The sequence below is a fragment of the Cynocephalus volans genome, chromosome 5 (genome assembly GCF_027409185.1).
Source record: "Cynocephalus volans isolate mCynVol1 chromosome 5, mCynVol1.pri, whole genome shotgun sequence".
In the NCBI taxonomy this organism is placed as follows: domain Eukaryota; kingdom Metazoa; phylum Chordata; class Mammalia; order Dermoptera; family Cynocephalidae; genus Cynocephalus; species Cynocephalus volans.
The window spans coordinates 13979545-13992305 of NC_084464.1; positions in this window are offsets into that span (position 1 = coordinate 13979545).

Sequence of the window (12761 nt, forward strand, 5' to 3'; positions counted from 1 at the left end):
GTGTGTTATGTCTTTTTCCATCTCTTTACTATTATTCTGTGTGTGTTTTTACAGGTGAGGTGAGTCTATTTTAGACAGCATATAGTTGGGTCTAACTTTTCAATCCAATCATTGGTCTGTGTTTTTTGAACTGGGAATTTAATCTATTTACATTTAGGGTCATTTTTGAAAGGTATTGTCTTACTCCTAGCATTTTACTGATTTTTGTTTATCTTTTTCTTCTTTCTTCCCTTTTATTGATTGTCTTTTTCTGCTGGTTTTTTGAGGTGGTAAGATATGGATTCTTTCTCTCTCTTGTTTGTATTTTTTTTCTACATGTGGGTTTTTTTCTTTCTTGTGTATTTATGGTAGTGATTATCATTTTTTGGATTCCAGATGCAGAACTCCCTTGAGGATTTCTTGTAGGGCTGGTTGTGTGGTGGTGAACTCCCAAAGTAATTTTTTGTCTGAGAAATACACTATTTTCCCCTTGTTTCTGAAGGCTAGCCTTGCTGGATATAGTATTCTTGGCTGGCAGATTTTTCTTTTAGTATTTTGAATATATCATCACATTCATTTCTGCCCAGAGTTTCTGTTGAGAACTCTGCTGTTATCTGATGGGGACTCCCTTATAGGTGACTTGACACTTTTCTCTTGCAGTTCTTAGGATTCTCTCTTTGTCTTTGAGTTTTGTCAGTTTGACTTATATGTCTTGGAGAGGACCTTTTAGGGTTAAATCTGTTTGGGGATCTTTGAATCTCCTGGATCTAAAGGTCCATGTCTCTTCCTCTGCCTGGGAAGTTTTCTGGTATTGTTTTCTTGAATAGGTTCTCAATGCCTTTTTCTTTCTCATTTCCTTCAGAAACACTATGATTTGTGTGCACTTAAGGCTGTCTGCTATCTGCCTTTGATTTTCTTCATTTAAAAAAATTTTTGTCTTTTTTTCTTTGTTTGCCTGGGTTATTTCAAGAAGACTATCTTCAAGATCAGAAATTTTTTCTTCTGCTCACTCTAACCTGCTGCTTAAGCTCTTGGTTGTGTTTTTTATTTTGCTGAATGAATACTTCAGTTCCAGGAGTTCTGCTACATTCTTTTTTAAGGTATTGATCTCTTTGTAAATTTCTTCTTTCATATTCCTGGATCCTTTTTCTTTTTTGCTGTGTTTTCTAACTGAGTCTTCTCATATCTCATTGAGTTTTCTTAACATTGTTGCTTGGAATTCATTTGCAATCATTTCAATGGTTTTCTGCTCTGGGGGGTCTGGTACTAAATAACTATTGTGTTCCTTTGGTGGTGTAATTTTTTTATTTTATTTTATTGGATTGTATTGTATTTCTAGTATCTCTGTGTTGATGTATGGCATCTGGTAGAGCAGATGCTTTTTCTATTACTCTGGAGTGGGCTTTGAGGACAGAGACTTCCTCCTGTAGATGTGTTTTATATTGACCATTGAGTAGGGTGTTTTAGTATTGGATCCAGTACACACAGTAGTGTAGTCTCCATGTGAGTACTTCATCCATATTCGGTGTTGAAGTTGCATGAGTGCCTCCATGGCCTAGGCACTGGGGCACTTAGTGATTCCTTGCTGAGGTTAGTGACACTGTGTTGGTTCGTCAAGGACATGGGTGAGCTCTTGAATTCTTGGGAGAATCACCTTGGTGCCCTGTCACTCTTAGGCTGGGGTGGGTGTACTGGGTGGGCTTGTTAGCACCCACCTAGCATCCCATGACCCTGGGCAGGCTTGTTGGCACCCCAGCTAGTGTCCTGTGACCCTGATGGGGTATACTGGAGCTCCTCAGTTTGGATGGGTGAGCTGGGTGGGATTTCTCTTTTCTCTTTCCTATAGGCAGAGGCTCTTCCTTGGTCCTTGCTTCCCCCAGTTGGGGGAGGGGTTGGTAGTGATTGGGTATTTTCTTTCTAACTTCGTTTGGGTATCCTGGGTTTCTGCACTCTCAGGGGTTTCTGCATGTGTCTCTGCCCAGATCAGGGCAGTTGCATGGGCTGCACACATACCTCTCAACCCCAGGTGTGCCAGCCTAATTCTCCCTGTGGGTTGGACCACTGAGTTGCAGGTCTGTGCTTGCTCATCTCTTTCCCCTTGTTCTGCTGGTGACTCTCCTTGTGTCAATGCAGTCTAGTGGCTGGTGGGCCACCTACATGCTGGTCGTGGCTGCTCCTGTGGCATTGAGCTGGCCTTACAGCAGCAGTGGCTGTGGCTGCAGTAGTGGCAATGGCTGTCCATGGCTCCTGCTGAGGTCCCTGAGGCCCCTTGTCCTATCTGCTAGAAATGTTGACTCAAACAAAGGAAGTTTTGATATTATCATTAAATTAAATAGATATATTGAATGAGGCATTATTCTTTGGAAGTTAAGAAGAATGCTTCTTTAGACATTTGAACATATAGCACTGAGAATTTTTTTTCATAGATAGTTACTAATTTACTCTGCATTGGTGTACATATAATAATAAGTGGCACAGCTATTTATAAAATAAAATGCAATAGGGGCTAAGGAGTCTTTCATTGGATAGAAAGGGTATTAACTTTTGTTGAACTTCTTAATTTAAAGCAAACCTATTCACAAATTTATTCTCTTTAATTGTGGAGGCAATGCCTAACTTACAGTCCACTTAATCTATAATGCAGAAAGAGAATGAAAGTTCTAATTTTTCATTTTACATGTGCTATCTGGAAGGGCCATGTTGTTTAAAACAAAGGAAGGAAAAAACTGCTATGATAGCTACACCTAAAATAATTATGCTCTCATTTGAAAAAGATCTTCTGAAACATTGAGGTAAAGATGCTTGGTTTGGGGGACACAATTTATGTCTAAATAATCATTCCCACCAATGCTTAAATAGATAAAGTAAGAAATATAAAATTAGGAAAAGCACTCATTTATATAGAAAGCTAAGGAAGTCAACATCAAAATGGCAGAGACAGTTCCCACCCTAGGAGGAATGGCATTCTGGGAATAAAAGGGTAAAGATCTGGTCCCTGTGAGTTTCTGGGTTTAGAGGGCTGAAGGGCTGAGTTCTGGAGAAAAGGGTGGGCTGTGAAATTAACCTGGTGCTATCTGAATGTCTATGTACCCCCAAAATTCATATGTTGAAACTAACCCCCAATGTGCTGGCATTAGGAGGTGGGGCCTTTGGGAGGTGATTAGGTCCTGAAGGTGGAGCCCTCGTGAATGGGATTAGTGCCCTGATAAGAGAGGCCCCAGAGAGCTGCCTTTCTCCTTTCACCACATGAGGACACAGCAAGAAGCTACCATCTATAAAGCAGAAAGAAAATGCTCACCTGACACTGAGTCTGCTGGTGCCTTGATTTTGGACTTACAGCCACCAGAACCATGAGCAGTTTATAAGCCACCCAGTCTATGCTACTCTGTTATAGCAGCCAGAGCTGCCTAAGACATGGAACCAAAAGTGCCACATGAAGTCTGCTTAGATGCGTGGACTGCTGGGATCCCCTGTTTATGGGGTCAGTGCAGGACTCAGAGGTCCAGATCACTGTAATTAGTAAAGATCTGTGGTTCTGTAGCTCTAGAAAGGAAGTTTCCCAAAGTGTAAAGGTGACCACAATTGTAGTGATGAACAGCCTGGTAAAATTGGGCTGGAGACTGGGGAGCAGGGACCACCATGCTGAACAAGAAGCTGTTGGTGGTGGTAGGAGCAGCATTCCTGGATGGTGGTCTCACTCAAAGCCTAGGCTTTGCTGACACAGTAAAAGTTGTATAGATCAACTGGGCTAAAGAGGCAGATATTTATGTGCCAGATCAGAGGCCTGGCCTCAACAAGCCAGGTGCCAGGCAGAGTGGTTTCACTATAAACAGAGGAGAATTATAGAGATGAAGTCCCCTAGTCAGCACAGCCTATGGCACAAGTGATCTCTGTCATCCTCAGACTGGATCACTGGATTCATGGCAATCAGTAAGCAAGAATAAAACCAATATGGTATCAATGGAAAGATTCTTTATCATGAAATCCCACCAGTAAGTTTCAGAGAAAAAGTATATTTTTGAAAAATATTTTTGGCACAAAGCAATGAATTTCAGGCAGCATCTGATTTTTACTCTTGGTGATATTTAAGAAATATGGTTTCCATAAAATAAGATAAACTGTAAGATGACATGACAACAGAGGATTAAATTGAGAAGTAAGTAGAACCATAAAGGGAAATAAATGAGGTATTGAAGAAGTGTTTTAGAACTAAACAGATAATATCAGAGTTTCAAAATGCATTAGAAGCAGTAAAGAGCAGAATCAGACCTGCCAAAAATGATTTCAGGAATACAGAAGATAGCCTAGAAAACATGTATACCATTATACAAAAAATAATGCAAACAAAAGAATATGGGAGATTTTGTGGTCATACAATGGATAGATCCAACCTGTGGATAACTGATATTTCTAAAGAAGACACCAGGAGAAATGGAAGAAAAGCAAAAAGACAGATAAAAGTTTCTAGAAACCTAAATCTCCCAATTAAAATAGTCCACTGGCTACTAGGCAAAATAAAGAGGCTCAAACACTGAGCATACCCTGGTGAGAATTTTTTTTTAAGTTTATTTATTTATTAATATTATTATATTTTTACCTTCTAAGATGTTGTGGAGCAGTTAGGGGAGGAGGAGAAGGGGAGGGGGAAGAAAATAAGGTGAAAGAATGAGGAAGCAGAGGGGTGTGCTAGAGGCACATGGCACCCTCCTCATTCCTGCAGGGGAGACCAGGGGGCTTCCAGTGGTGGCTTGGTCATTGCTGGGCTAGATGCAGATGTCAGGGGATGTGGCTGAAGCCCTTGGCCCCCCCACTGCCCTGGCTCAGGAGCCCAGAGTGCTTCCTACAGCAGCTCAGTGGTTGTCGCTTGGCTGGTTGCAGGTGTCGGGGGGCATGGCTGAGGCCCCCAGCCTTTCCCCCTCCCTGTCTTGGGAGCCCAGGGGGCTTCTGGTCCTTCTAGGTGTTAGGGGTTTTCTTTGGTGAGTGAGACCTTTACTAATTAATATCAAACTTTGTCTCTGACCTGTGGGTATTTTGTTTTTTCTTTCAGTTCTGTGTGGGATTATTAGCTGTTCCCACCACTTAAACTCTGCACTGGAACAAATTTGTTGTCCTTTGCTGACTTCTAAAATGGGGGACCTTCCTATGGGAACCAGCACTTGAGCCCTGTGGTTTAGTTAAATTGCTGCTTTGCTGCTGATTCCCTGGGGAAGGCTTTTTGTGCACTTCAGGATTTAATTGTTGACTTTTTTTTTTTGTGACCGGTAAGGGTATCAGAACCCTTGGCTTGCTGTCGCCCGCACCGCGCGCTCGGCCAGTGAGCGCACCAGCCATCCCTATATAGGATCCAAACCCACGGTGGGAGCGCTGCTGCACTCCTAGCACCGCACTCTCCCGAGTGAGCCACGGGGTCGGCCCTAATTGTTGACTTTTTAAGCACTTCTGGGTCTTATGAGATCCGGTGAACCTGGGTTGTATAGAAACTCTGTTCTGGGCCTGAGACTTTTCAGCAAACTGCACCCCCTGCAGATCTGTATTTCTGACCAGTCTCCATAGAGTGGTCCTACGCTGATTGGAGGGCAGGTCACCTGTCCATGTTGTGCCCCAATGTTCCCCTCATGGCCCATATCCCCCACCACCCACACTCCAAACAGTTCCCATGGGACAGTGCACTGGTCCCTTGCAATGACTCACCGGCCTCTGAGTGGGTCTTTTTTTCAGTTGTTGTGGCTCCTCACTACTATGTATATTCAGGACCTGTTAGTGGTCCTGCTGGCCTGAGGGCCACCAAAACCCTCTTCTCCCCTGCAGCCTCCAAGCAACTTCATACGAAGGGTACAGCTTTCGTGGTTGGCCAGTACCGGGATCTGATGACTTTTTCTCACAGTTTCCATCTCTCTGTTGAAATTTTCCTTCTCTTTATGCATGTTGTACGTTTTTTCCCCTACAGCATCTAACATATGAATCATAATTATATTTAAATTCCTTGTCCGATAGCTCCAATTCCTGGGTTCTCTCTGAGTTGGCTGTGTTGAGATTGCATTGTCTATCAACTTTGGTTGTTTTTATCTTCGTGTGTGTGCGTGTGTGTGTGTGTGTGTGTGCGTGTGTGTGTGTGTGTGTGTGTGTGTGTGTGTGTTGGGACTTTTGATTGAATGTTGGATGTCATGTGCAGAGTAATTGACACTGAGGTAAATAGTATTTATACCTGTAAATGAGCACACCTCCTATGCTAGACCAGTAGTGTTGGGAATGCAGTATCTTGAGTATTGAATCCTCCTCAGTAAACCTACTTAGGAATAGAGGTGGGTTTGAATTTCGTTGTTGCTATGGTGACCTTCAGTACATTGCTGGCTTCAATTCCTCTAACATTACCTTGTGCTTAGGGTGGGGGCTGGGGTTCCAGGGGTTTTCTCAATGCTCCAGCTCCAGTCTCAACTTTCAGTCTTCCCTGTGTGCCTGAGCGAAAGAGGGGCGGCCTCTCTCTGTGTTCTTGCCCCCTTCCCAGAAGGAGACTGTTCTCGCTTGATGCTTGGTGCTTGCTAGCCTGGTGGTGAGGAGGGAAGGGAGGTCCTCTGTTGTCATTGCACAGCTTCAGGCTTAGGCAAGTCCTATCTGCCTAGGTCTTAGGGGTGGGTCCTTCTTGGCGAGCCTGCTCTTCTTCCCAGTGACGGCCAAACTGCCTTGTATCTGTGGTGGGTCTTCTATGGGACAGTTCCCTGCCCCTATCCCAGATGTAGGAGACCTCTATTCATATTGGCAGATGATCCTGGACCCAGAACTGTTTCCTGCCTCTTCTCCAGTAAGAATGTTACTTTTTTTTTTTTTCACCCTTCCCCCAGCTTCACCAGCGTCCCAGCAGCCCAACTCTTCTTATATAGGGAAGGAGAGTCCAGTTAGGATTTTGTGTCTTTCCTTTGACAGCAGCTGCTCCCATTTTCCAGGCCTGCACCACCTGAGGAGTTTCTCTTGATCTCCTGCTCTGCTCCCGGTGGTTCTCGTGAGCACCCTGCAGAGGCCCACATAGGAGACCCCATGGTGAGTGCAAGTTCCCGTTGCATCTGCAGCCCTCGCGTGGCCTTTTGTAATCCATTAGAAAGCTTAGCTGAAGTCTTCTTACCCACTTGGTGATGGTCTCAGAATCGCTTTCTCCTGCCTGCTACTGGGGAATCAGTGCGCATGCTCCATCTTGCCTTGAAAGGGCTTGACTTTCCTTGGATTTTAGGGTATTTGTTTGCCCTGTGGCCTCAACTCTGGTAAGTTCATGAAAAGTTATAATGTTGTAGTTGATCTGCTTTTTGGTTTTTTGTTGTGTTTGTTTATTTATCTGTTATTAAGGTAGAAGAATACTCTTCCTGCTTCTACATCCTAGGAGGAACCAGGCATCATTTTAAATGCTTTACATGCAATAATTCATCTCTTCCTTACAACAAATCTCTAAGGTCTCCATTTAACAGATGAAGAAACTTAAGCACAGAAAATTTTAATTACATAGCCCGAATGGATAGAGCTAAAATTCAAATCTAGGTGGTCTGATGGCAGAGGCTGCATCATGAACCACTGAAATACACTATCATGCATGTTGTGTATGTTCTACACAGGCTATTTTTTATTTAGTCAGTCCTCTCCTAGGGGTATTGGTTTGCTTGCAATGGTTTGCTATTATAAACAATACTGCTGTGAAATTGGGAAGTTGTCTCCCACAGATAAGGTCCTGGACCTATTGCTGTGTCAAAAGGTATACTTACTGAAATTTAAAATACCTACCGCCAAATAGCAACTAGGAAGTGTTCTTTAAAATTAATTTAAACTTTTTTCAATTACAAAGTTACATGAGCTGTATGAAGGTATGTGTATTGCAAACAAATCAAATGTAAAGTTAGTTATTTGTGTGTATACATGTATGTCTGTGTACAAATATTGTTTTATTAATTTATCCAGCTCAAATCTCATAGTCAAGTATTGCTGTTTCTCCCCTACTTACACTCTCACCCTGTTGCCTCTCTCTCTGCCTTTGTTACCTCCCTTGGCTGAATCACAAGCCTGGCTAAATCCAACTCGCTGTTTACTCTGTGTCTGAATCACATGGCAGAACATAGCTGGAGAAGATCAGGTATGTCTCATTGACTTCACCCGGAGCCTCAAGGCCACCAAGCAGTAATACCAAACGACCCTGGTCCCTTCACTCTCCCATTCTTTTCTAGATCTCTGTTTCAGACCTTCTCTGCCCTCTACAAAGTTCCAATACTTCCCCCAATCTTTAATCTCAGCTCATGATATTGCTTCCCATAGCGGTGAGAAGATGGAAACTTCTGGAAGAGGACTGTGCAAGCTCCCACCACCAACTGCATCTGCCCACCTCTCTGGGTCTGTGCTCACCCACCATGCCTGCTTTCCTCTTATCCCAGACAACTGTCCATACTCCGTGGAATGCTAACCTCCCTTACCGCTCACCTGGTGACATCCCCCTAGACTCACACAGGGACATCGCTCCAGAAATTCTCCCTCTGTCTCCTGTAGCATCAATATTTCCTTCTTTTCTTCTTCATCCTCATGATCCAGAATCAAAAAAATCAAATGTGCTGAATTTCATGTTAAAAACATAAACCCTCCTTGGCCCTGCTCTCCCCTCCAGGCACCGTGGTGTTCCTTCCCTTTGCTCCACAAGAGTTCCTGAAAGTGTTGTTTACACTCATTGCCTCCAATTCCACTCTTTCCCCTCCTGAAGTCGTTCCTATCAGGTTTCCACCACAACTATTTTCAAGGTTACCGGTGGCATATGCATCACCAAGTTCAGAGCTCATCACACTTGACCTGTCAGTAGGATGACCTGTCGATGTATTATCCAAACGGGGGCACGTTTGAGAGTGAATGAGGTGCTAGTAAGGATTAAGCCAAGGCGATGGGTGTGAACTGGGTTTGTCTGGGGCAAACCAAGACGTATCAGCAGATTTGAAAGAGCTGCTCACTCCCCGCTCTTTGAAACCTTTCTACTCTAGGCCTTCAGGACAGCAGTTCTCAGGTTTTCCTCCAGCCTTCTTGGCTCCTCCTTGTCAGTGTCTCTTCCCCTTTCCTGCTCACCTGCTGATCTTCAAAACATGGAGATGCCCGAGGGCTCAGCCGTTGTCTCTCCTCTGCACTGACTCCCACCGTGATCTCATCCAGTCTCATGGCTTTAGACACCATCCGCATGCTCACGACTCTCAAATTTATATCTGGCCCACATCCCTGCCCTGCACTCAAATGTCCTACTGCCCACTCTGTGTATCCGCAGACATCTCCCACTTGATATGTCGTATTGAGCGACTATTCCCCTGAAACTGTTTCCCTTCTCAGCCGATGACAACCCAGTCCTCCTAGTTGCTCTGCTAAAAGCCTCCATGTCATCCTTAACCCATCTCTCTCTCTCACAACCCTCTGCCCACGTCTGCTCAGTCAGCAAATCCTGTTGGCGTCGACATCAAAACAGACCAGAATCCAACTGCTTTTCGTCCCACCCGCCCCCCACCAGGGTGACTCAGCAGCGCCCCCGCTGGGGTGGTGGCAACGGCCCCTCGCCGGCCACCCTGCCTCCGCCCCGGCCCTTTTCCATTCCTCACTGCAGCTCTCAGAGCTGTGCTGTGGACATGGAAGCCAGACCATGGCATGTTTCTGCCCAAACCCTCCGGTGGCATCACTTCTCATGCTTGAGAGCCAAGCTCCTCGCTGTGTACCGCCTTGGCCTGTGTCCGTCACCTGTCCCTGCTTCTCCTACAACTCACCCTCCTTCATTCCTCTCTGAGTCCTTCAGCTGCTGCTCCCTGGCTGGAACGCCCTTCATCCCCAAATCCCCTCTGTCATTCCCTCACTCCGTCGCATCTTTACTCAAAAGCCACATCCCCAATGAGCCCTCCTTCAACTTTCAGCCCCATCCGAGCCCTGACACATCCCAGCCCCTTCTGCCCCTCAGCATTCACCGCTGCACCCAGTATTGATCTTATCTTTTTATCGGCTGTTTCTCCAACTAGAATCGAAGTTCCACTAGGGCGACGGTTCTGTCTGAGTCATTCCTGAATCCCTAGCACCTATTGGGTCCAAGAAATATTTGCTGAGTGAATTGCATTGCAATCAAGTACATGAAATGGAGGAGGAGATGTTGCCACCGTAGCAAGCAAAGAAGACTAGACATTTCTCCTTTCATTTGAAATACGACCCAGCTTTCATAGAGCATTTCACAAAGTGTTCTTCAGAGCCTCAATGCCACAAGAGCCACCACAGATAAAAAGGAGTCCATGATCAAATAAGTTTGGGAAACACAGCTTGGATTCAGATGGTGCCTTCACTTATGAAATCTCTGAGAAATCCTTTGAGAAATAAACTTGTATCTTTTTCTTTCATCCCCCATCCCCACTTCATCTGCCAATCCCTAAGTATTCTTCAAGATTCAACACATACACATTTGACGTTCTTCAGGCTGCTAACTTCTTCAAACACCTTCCCTGTGCTGTGGAGCCTCCCGCCTAACCTCCCCAAGCTGGAATAGCGCACAGACCACTCAGCCCCAGTGTGGACAGGCTTCCATTGGAAGCTAGTTATGTGAAGGGGCTCGTGCAAACTCCATTCCTGCAAGGGTGGTAGCAGGGCGGAGATTGTGGAGGTTCCTGTGGTTGTGTCTGGTGTCCTGCACCGCAGGTGGGACAGGCAGAGTTTGCACCCAGAGGTGGTGGCAGTGGTGGCAGCACTGTGGTATAATTTGGGCATTGTTCCTGCCTGTTCTGTCTCTGTTTAAATGCAGTGCCCCTCAAACATCTTTCAGTCAGAACTCTTCTCTTAAGAAAATGCCTATTATCTTCCAAGAAACAAAAGCATTCCTTGGTGGACCACTCCATGTTCACACTCTCCGGGCCCTGCAGGAGCCCTCTCCAGGAGCAGCAGGGACAGAGATCCTGGTTTTGCTTCAAATAACCTTAGTGCTTCTCAGACCTGGGATCCAGACCAGGGCGTTGGTATTGTTTTCAAGACCCAGGCAATTACATACAGTATGCAGCCAGAGTTGAAAACCTCTTAGGTAAACCATTTTCCTAGGTTCTGAACTTGGAATAGTGTTTTGGGATTCTGACAGCCATTAAGAGCTGGAGCTTAAGCACCATGAGAGAAGTGTGTTCCTATGTCCCTGTGCAACGTCGCAGATCCACGGCCAAGGCCATCATGGCCAGCTAAAACAGGCAAGGGAAAAGTGGAAACGCTTAGTGAGCAGCCTTCATCCCCAGGGGGAAGTCTCTTCTGTTCTCAAACCCAGCTGCTGATGGGCACGCTTCTGTATCAGGCTGGTGGCCCTGCGCCCAGGGGGTCTGTGGGAGAAAGACAGAAACATCCAGCAAAGGGCCGGGAGAATGTCAGGGGTGAGAGGAAGAAGAGCCAGCATGTGCACGGACTAAAGGAGCTACAGAGGAGCTAGAGCTGGGTTACCGTGGATTTTGAGAAATGACACAAATCAAGGCACTTTGAGCTTTGTGGTCACAATCCACTCAGCAGAGGAACTCTCTTTATCCCCCCACCCACCCGCTGGCAGAGGTCCCACACGGATTTGGAAAGCTTTTATCTCCCAAACACCTGAATCTATTACATTGCTTTCCCATGTTTGTTAATTGTTTACTAGGCTGTGTTGCTCACAGCGCGTATGTGGGTAGTGAGTAATATCAAATTTCCATGAACCATTTTAAAACACTGAAAATAGCTCTACTTCCCTGGGTGGTTCCAAGTTGAGAAATTGCTTTGGTCTTTTTCTTTAGGCTTTCTCCGATGAGAGCAATCTACTAGCTTTGCCCCGCTTCTCAACAAACACATTTTGAACGGTCACCAAAGCTCTTCAAGAAAACCAGTTTCTTTTCTTCTTTGGAGGCACCTTCCAGAATGTTCTGACCAAGTTAGAGCAACAGGATGTAAATGCTTTCAGTACCTGCCTGAAAGTAGTATTTTTTCAGTACCTTCCTAAAAGTAGCATTATTAATTTCCATTAATAACTCAGGATGCACCTGTTAAAGCAGATCAAGTGGTGGTATTTCAGTTTCTGGTGTTCTGTGGGGTCCTCTTCCCAAAGTGGCAACACATCGGGGGTTCATGTCACCTTTGGGAGGTAGAAAACAAAGCCGTGGTTTTTCCCCGTCAGTGGTCATTCCTCCCACTTCAGGTCTTGCAGTGCTCACCGGGATGAGGACAGCTTTACACACAGGAGGCTTTGCCGTGCACCTTTCGGGCCGCTGTTGGAAGTGGGTGCAGCTTCTTGAAGGCTACAGATTTGCAATGAGAAGGCAGTGTAGCAGTACTACTTTGCTATGAGTGACAACACTGACCTCCATCTATTGCCTGATTTGCTTGGGACAAGGTCATGATTTTGAGGGGGTACTCTCTCAAGGAAGCCATCCTCTGAGGGTAGACAAATGTAACTTTTCATTCATTCCCTCAACAAACATGTATTTAATGCCTGCTGTGTACCAGATGTCATATTCACACCCCTCATCCCATGAGCTTACGGTCTGATGGGGGAGTCTGATGCTAAACAAAAGATTTCCCAAACAAATCGTTATTATTCTGTTAAGGGTTGTAGAGAAAAGGTATAGTGTAGGGGGGGTCAGAGAAGTCTTCCCTGAGAAAGTTGTACTTACTTCATTGCTATAAAAATTCAGTCATTTCTCCATTTTTAGGCTTCTTTGAGCTGGAAGCCAGGCTACTCAGAGGTGGGTGTCTAAGCAGGGCCACTTGGAGCCACTGCCATGGGAGCATGTCAGTCCCTCGCAGGGCTGGGA